General features: G+C 42.0%; 1 long non-coding RNA gene across 1 annotated transcript in view; it reads right to left on the reverse strand.

Moving 5' to 3' along the window:
* The window catches only part of LOC134163018 (uncharacterized), a 61,287-nt gene extending 53,349 nt beyond the window's left edge, over positions 1-7,938 (reverse strand). The window contains exon 1 of the long non-coding RNA XR_009964530.1: positions 7,842-7,938. This is a non-coding gene — a long non-coding RNA (uncharacterized LOC134163018). The remainder of the gene's footprint in view (positions 1-7,841) is intronic.
* Positions 7,939-8,357: the final 419 nt, after the last annotated feature.

Here is an 8,357-nt window from a genome sequence, read left to right on the forward strand (position 1 = left end):
GCCTCCAGACATAGAGTCGCTATCGCTCCAAGCCGGGTCCCGGACACAGCCCTGCCTGTCCTAAGAGGCAGGACTGAACTCAAAGAGACTGTGCCCTTTTTGTGCTTGCTCACTGCAGACACAGGGGTTAATCGATAACCCAGTGTGGTATTTTCAAGGCTCCTCGTTTGATCCTGTTGCATTTTGGTTGTATTGTAAATTCACATTTGTCACCTGATAAGAACAAAATATTTGATTAAAACCCCATGATTTAACAGCCACATGTAATTTGCTGGGGTGCAGATTATGAGGGGAGAGAATTCCCCTATGGAACCCTTTCAAAATTAACCAAAATAAAATCATAAAGAAAATTCCAGTTAAAAACTAAAATGCAAATGTACTTTTTGTACAGGATTATAGCAAGGCCTGAGCACAGAATCGAACTGAAATGCCTTACCGTAGGTAAATAAATGTATGTTTATGCACTAACTGTACCTGTCAACATTTCTTTATGCTGTTAGCCGGGTTTTCATTAAGGCAGGAAGTATTAATTCAAATTAAGCAAAGTGAGAATTTGATTTCAAAGTAATCAGTGACAAAGATTCCACTTCTGTATTTCTAAACACTTATATTTCAGACTCAATGTTTTCCATTGGTATAATTTGCAGGTGGTTAAAAACAAAGGCAGAAGGGAAACTTGCAGGAAGTATTCCACATCCCATTTGCTGGGCTGTTGTTTGGTTGAGCTCTATTGGAGTCTGGTACGCAGGCACTGGAGCATCTACTATGACTGTATAAAATGTGTTTAATTGGCATGAAAAGGCACTAACAGAGGGTTAGTGGAGTTTCCATTATCTGAGCGGATATCTTATTTACTTTAGTTGAGATGGAGGACGAGAGGAAAGCGGTGGGGAGCTGCGTGTGTGTACGTATGTGCGCGTGTGCTTTCTGGGGGGGAGTGGAAATCACACACGCTATAAACCCCACAGCATTTACAATGGCACTAACCTCAAAATCCCCAGGAGAATGCTTTGCAAAATGTTTTCCTAATTATAATTTTGCAGATTTATGTTTAACACGGTTTGCCAGTTGTGAAATTGGCAATGACGATAATGCAATTTGACGGGTATTTCAGGTTTTAAAAATATGCATTTTTATAACATACTTTTCCCCACAACGAACTCAAAGCACCAGATCTGAAAGGGAAGTTTTATTTTTCATGCCACGTCATAGAAGTAACCTGCTACACATCCACATCCGTGCAGGCTTTCATTGTAATTTATATAGGAGACCAGCCTGCATTAAGAATTGATGCAGTACTGTATATGTTGTATTACAGTCGCTCTAGTGAGTCTATGAGATACCAGCTCCCTGCTGAGTACATACTTATGTCAATATTTCTGTTAATTGTTGCATTACAAATTGTTACATATCCCAGTGGTGGGAGTTCGCATTTGTGCCTGCAGTGGAGCTGACAACACCTACCCCTGGTCCCAGGAGGTTTCGATATATTGTGGGATTTGCCTTTGGAAAACGTTATCACAGTTTATCAGCCCCATGTCATTCCACTTAGCGTTAATAGAACAGAACCCCCAACTCCACCGTGGTGCCGTTTATTCCCCCACCTCCCTCTGTGCACCAAGAAGACAGTTGGAGCTTAAAACATCTGCATGAGATTACCAAAGCAAATTAAGTCTGATTCCCTTCTAGTCTTTGCATTGTTATATTACATGATGTTTTACCCTAAATACCAGCCTCTTCATGCTGTCACAGGAATTTGTTAGCAGTGCATCGATGTTATGCTGGCTCCTGAACGAGTCATACTCAGTAGAGGAGATATTTTGTTTGAATGTTAAAAATACATAGCATTCATTTGGTAAAATTCAATAGTGTTATTGACTTCAACACATGCAAGACTCGCAAACCCAGATCATAACAAAGTACCTGGATGCAATTTTCTGTGCTAGTTACTGAAGGGATGGCCCCAAGCAGTTGACTCCACCAGGCACCAAAGGGTTGATCACTGCAATACATCCTCACTGCGCCTTGCAACTACCAGCTACAGCCAAAGAGCAAGACAGCACATTTCTGTAAGATGAACTTGGAGTTTGTAAGAGTGTTAATATTTACCACCCTCTCCAATCCCTTTAATTTCTTGCACTTCAATGAAGAGGAACCTTTCTTACGTTAGTTAAAGCAGGACAGGGACAATTCTCTCTCTGGTGACAGATACATGTAATTAACAGGCAAATTTGCTGTCACCAGCTGATCTGACAACGAATTTTTGAATCAGAGTGTCAGGTCAGCCCTTACTCTAGGGAAAGAAGGCATAGAGCAGGGCAATGCATTTCTGTTCTTTCTGTCTTTGAGAATCCCTGGTGTCTCAAAGGGACCGGCTGGAGCCACACAGCCATAGGACAAGAAGCCCTGCTCCTCAGCATTCCTCCCAAACCCCAGCATCTTCACCAGCTTCCTGCCAGTGGGCTTTACTGGGGGCACTGTGGGAGGGGACTGGTGGTTCATTGCCCCTGAAAACCCTCATAAATAGAGATTCCACAACAAGGAGACTCTGTGCAAAAGGCTAATTACAGCCTGGGGCTGCATTAACCTTTAGTGTGGGTTCCCCACTGGGATCTTTGTAAGGCTGTGCGTGTGTGTTCATGGATTGCGTATGCACACACAGACCTTCTCCCTGTCCTTTATTATCCCATTCTCCTCTGTGTTCTCCCATATACAGATCTTTTGGAGGTACAGAAAACCTTCTTCCCAGTCTGAAGATTTGTTCTCTGGGAAAATCAAGGAAGGGATCAGACCTTGCCATCTCCCTTCAGTGTGAAACAGAACTAGCTACTAAATTCCTTTCCTTGATGGAAGCTGGTACTGCAAATTCAACGCAGACAATAACGACCAACTTGTCTATGGAAACCAGCTAGTACAAAAACACCCTGTCAATGAGAAGGCAACAAATTCTCCTTGGAAAAACAAACAAAATACAACTAATGTGATCCAGGTGCATTAGTAAATATTATGACAGAGGTTAATTTATTACTAAGAGCTACTAGTGGTCTAGTAGTTCATATGAAAGCTTGTAGAGACAGTGTAGAAACTCAGGCAAATCCCTGTGCTTTTCCTGGATAGCTACCATGAGTAAGTGAAATTGAAAGCAAATATTGTGAAGATAAGGCTGATGCTGCAAACTGACTATAATGGAGACCACAGTCATTCCAAACTTGGAGGTCCTATGAGGGAAAATGCTGTAACTAATCTGATTGCTGGTCTTTCCCACACAATAATGTGGCTGAGAATGAAAATACCCATGAAAACATCAGCCTGTATCAGATCTTCATGTATCTGAAAGCTCACAGAAAAGCTACCAAAGGCCTCACAGCCTCACCTAGCTGATGACAATAACCTGACACTCCACAAGGCCAGGCTGGACAGAGCCTTGGCTGACATGGTGTAGCATGACATGTCCCTGCCCATGGCAGGCGGCTGGAACTAGACGATCTTAAGGTCCTTTCTGACCCAAGGGCTCAATAACCAACAAGATTCAAGTGGAACATCCACTCTCTTTCAGTACAGTGGGCGTCACAATGCCCACCATGGCTGACCCAGCTCACACAGGAGCAGGCAGGGGAAGCAAGCTTAAGCTTGCCACCAAACCTACACTAAATTGGGGCTTGTGAGCAGGGGCAGGTTGGAACTTCAAACTACACCACAGCTTCCTTGGTTGCACAGCAAAACCCCTACAAGGCCAGTCTGCAAAGGCAGCTTAAAAGAACTTGGAGGACACACAGCTTTCCTGAGACCCAGCCTCTAGCAGATTCTGTTTGGTCCTTACCTTCAGATGTTTCTGGGCTGCCCAAGAAGGCCCAAAGTACTCAGACACAAGCCAAAATCAAGAGCTTCACCCACATCCCATGGGAGGCCTCCTGATGGGCAGGTGAGGATGTGGCAGGATTCTCACCACACACAAGCCCAAGTATCTAAACACATCCACTCAAGTTAAATCTCTTCACCTTTCACTTCAGCTGCAAGGCAGGCTTTTTTGGAGTTGCCTTTGCAAACATTTATCCCAATAGGTCGTTTTGTGTGATGAAGTAAAACCTCAGCAAAACAAAAAAGCTTCCCATACAAACGATAAATCCCTACCAAAATCAGGTCTGCCACTAAACATCCTCCTCTCCTCAGGGACAGGAGGAGGAAAACAACACATGACAGATGTTAATCACCTTCTTTAATGAACTGCTTGGAGATATTTAAATACGGTGGTGTTGACTGTGCTGTAAGAACATATGTACAATAGTATAAAACAAAGTAGAAACATGATGTATTATTAATACACTCTAATTCCTTTACATCTATTTAGAGGCACAGTGAAGGAAGAACATACTGTGTATTCTCACTGTAGCTCTTCTTGGATATAAAGAGACCCTCTGAAGCAAATTCTTCAGCCTACTATACTTCAAGAAATAGTAATCTAAAGCATCAGACATTTCCTATTAAAGTTTTAAAAACATAGCTTTAAGTCATACATTATATTGAATGCTTTAATATCTCATCTGATTCAGTAGCTTTTAAACCTCACAGAGGTCACATTTGGAAGCACTAGTCCCTTTTTACAGCATCTCCAAACATTAAATACAAATAAAAATTATTAGGAGGAATAGAGCCATCTGTAGAGGCTAATAATGTGTCAGTTTGATATTATTATTAATAATACTATTATTTCTGTTTCATATTAGGCAGATCACGGTTGCTAATGGCTATAAACTAGGAGTGATAGCCTTCATTCTGGCCCATCTGTGTTGCAGCCAGAGCAGCGTGAGAGGATCCAGTTACAAAACAGTTGTTTCTCCTGACCCTATTTGGTGTTCAGCTTTATCCCTGCAGCTAAACCTAAAGCCTTGGCATGCCCAGCTCAGGTCTGGGATCTAGTTACAACAGGCTCAGGCCTGAGCCCTGCAACAGGCTTTAATTTTCTTGTGACCAGGTCAAGGTCAACCACAGGTTGACCAGGTGCACAAGGTCGATTGGGTTAGATGCGCAGTCCACAGTTCATGTAACCAAGTGTAACTTCACCAGCTATGGCAGGCAAAACTGTCCTACCCAACCTTTGGAAGAGAAAGGTGGTAGCAGAGCAGTTTAGGTGGTGGCTCTCTACCAAAATAAGACTTTGAGCCTTTTCTTGGTTCTTATCAAAGTTTTCCTATTGTCAGTTCAACTGTACATTGCTCTGAGGCTTGGACTAAGAGGTAGCTCAGATGCCACTACCCACAACACTTCTCTGTGTACCGCATCTTTACCAAACCCCTCGGACACGAATCTGGCTGTGCTTTGGATTTCTGGTAGCGTGACTTGGGTTCAACCCTACAGTGAGTCACTTAGAAGCATCATAAGAGTTAATTCAACTAATTGTACATCTTATGGTAAGCATAAATGGAGAAGTGGCTGTTGTCAAGAAAATGCTTGAGGCAAGACCACATGGACAGATCTAGTTTAAACATTACAGCAGAATCATTCCATTAACTGATTAAACCAGCAGTATACTGAGGAGGCAGCTTCCTCTTCTTTAATACCAAGTACGTACAGGCAGCCGTCCCTTTTCCCCTCTATGTTACTGTTGTGGGTCATATTTAGTGCTGATGATTTGTAATTTATCCAACAGGTACAGGCACATTTCCCCCAGGTAACATTTGTAAACAGAAATAAAGCTGCTGGTGTATTGTTTGCCTCAGAAACTCTGCAATTCCAGTGTGTCATAGAGTAGGCAGTGATGTGTAACCAAGACCAGTGATAAAAAGAAACTGCAATTGTTTTTTTTAAGGTACAGCTCTAAAACTGTACTATGTGGATTTCCATGGTGTAGCAGCGCAGACAGAAATGACTTTTTTCCCCTCTATAAGAACTAGTTATCTGATTCTCTTTTGTTTCCCTTATTCCAATGTTCAGTTGCAGTTTAGTGTTCAGAGCTATAAGGATGTATTGAAACTTATGGAGCCTGACATTTTAACTGTCTCATCTTATCATGATTCATCTCAATTTACTTTCTTCAAAAATGGAGCCTGGAAGAATATGAACCATTTGGGGGGGTTGCTAGAAGTCCATAAACTCCATTAAAGAGTACAGTATCAGCTTCCTTCCAAAGAGGGTTTGCTTCCTATGGATCTCATCCTGCAAAAGTAAGAGGTGTCTCCTGGGAAATGCCATGTAGTCTCACAGGTTGAATTCACAGGACTTGGGGGGGAACTAAACCCTGGATTGAGTCCTCCATTCTCACAGTGTTTCCGCGCTCTGCTATAGGAACAGCAGAACAAAGAAATTCACAGTTGCTTCTGCTCTGCATTTGAGCCTCAAGCAGAATAGAGGTATCTCAATAGTTAAATAATGAGGAGATTAAAAGAGCCTCCATAAATTTGATGGGTTGATATGAGCAAACAAAATCACTCATATGATATTACACAAGCGTCTGCTCAGAAAACACATGATTTTGGAACTATGGCCAGAGCCTGACAAGCATTCTGGGGCAGATCCTCTGTGTACATCAAGTGTCATCGCTCTACTGAAGTCAAAGGAGCTGTGACAACTTAAACCCACAGGGGCTCTGCCCTTTTGTGCACAATTCTTGCAATAATCAAACTGCAGCACACACAGAGCCCTGCCTGTATGACCATCATGGTATAAAATGCTCTACAGACAGCAAGATGGACCACAGCCCATTTATTTGCCGATGGCATCAGTTTCAGTACAGAGACTTGACTTCTATTTAGATTTCAGACTCATCTGAGCTCTGACTACAAGGAGGTAAACACAGATTTTAAAAGAGACTTATTCAGGCACCATTCTTTCAGCACAGTGTTGAGTAAAACCCACAAGTGCACAGCATTAAATGGCATTAAGGGGCTGTGGTGGTGAACGGGAGGGCAGCAGGCATGGAGGCGAACCACTGTCTCCAGCACGAGTTCAATGACACTTGGCCTGGCCTGTTCCCCTCCTGCACTTGTAGTCACTGATACAGTGAAACAATAATATATCACCAGACCTGACCCTTTGGCCTTTATGAATTATCTGTTTTAGAAAGATGTGAAACCACCTTTTATATCCAACATAATAGATATTTAGACATTGTAGATCAATAGTGAACAAGTTTTCTGGTTATAGTTAATGGGTGCCAGAGGGGCATTCTGACATTGACCTCTGACACCCTTGTTGACAAGAAATCTATAGAGGGAAAAAATAGGAAAGACTGCCAGGTTTCCAAGTTATGAATATAGATCTACAGCGGATCATGGTAATTTTCATTGAGCACAAATTTTTCATACTTCCCCTTTCAGATGAATTCCTCCAAAATCCTTAATTCTGACCAATGTAAAATTAATAACTGGCCCTTGGTGAGCATGGGAAAAAAACTGCTCAGCTGTATGACACAGATTTCCATCTGTTACTCATATGATGTTGTTCTGTTGTCAAAGAAGACTTTTCCCTCTATAGAATAGGCTGTCATTTGTAATTCCAAACCAGCACAGATTTGTTAAACAGGCACATCATAACGGGTCTGCATAGGAAGAAATACAGGCTCCTGGTTCTTGAATGAAACTAATCTAAAATTACTTTTAAAGGAAAATAAGTTTATAGGAATTTAAGGTTGTGGTTTGTTTCAAAATCAGTTGCTAAGATTTATTGCCATCAAAGCACTAAAAGAAATCCTTATTCCTTAATGGATCACACACATTAGCTAACTTTTCATGTAATTAAGTGATGCAGTGAAAGACTGTTAGTAAAGGTGGTAACAACTCTGAGTATAAAATTATTATCTCCATATCACAAACATCGTGGTGCTCGATCAGGCACATTGTGTTCACCAGGAGCAGTTTAAGCAAAGCAGGAAGAGCTAGACTCCAGCAGTCTGCTTTACACTGCAGCACAAACCAGCATGCCTCCTGGTAATGAAATTAGCTCTGTCACATCAAGTCAAATGAAACCCCTGTGAAAGGAGGTTTCCAAAGCGTCTCCCCTCCAACGTACCTACTGTATTATTATGTCACACTCCAGCAACGCCACACTGAGGTCTCTGTGGCCTTCCTGCAGCTAAGCCCCATTGAAAACACATTTGTCCTGGCTGTTCTTTTCTTTTAGCCCTCCTCTCATCTTGTGCAAGATGAATCGTTGCTGGGTGCAGACTGACTCTGAGGGCAAAGCCAGGTCTTGAGGAGGTAACCTGCCTCCTACGGCTTAAACATTTTAATTCATTTGAACACTGATGCACAAATGAGAGTTAATCACTGTGCTGCGGTGCTTTCTCATTTACCAAGTTTATTCATTAAAACTTTCCTCACTGAACTCTGATTGAATGTCATGCTTTTTAAAAGGCCTCTCAA

The sequence above is a fragment of the Pezoporus occidentalis genome, unplaced genomic scaffold, assembly GCF_034315485.1.
Source record: "Pezoporus occidentalis ecotype Australia unplaced genomic scaffold, CSIRO_AGI_Poc_V1 ctg198, whole genome shotgun sequence".
In the NCBI taxonomy this organism is placed as follows: domain Eukaryota; kingdom Metazoa; phylum Chordata; class Aves; order Psittaciformes; family Psittacidae; genus Pezoporus; species Pezoporus occidentalis.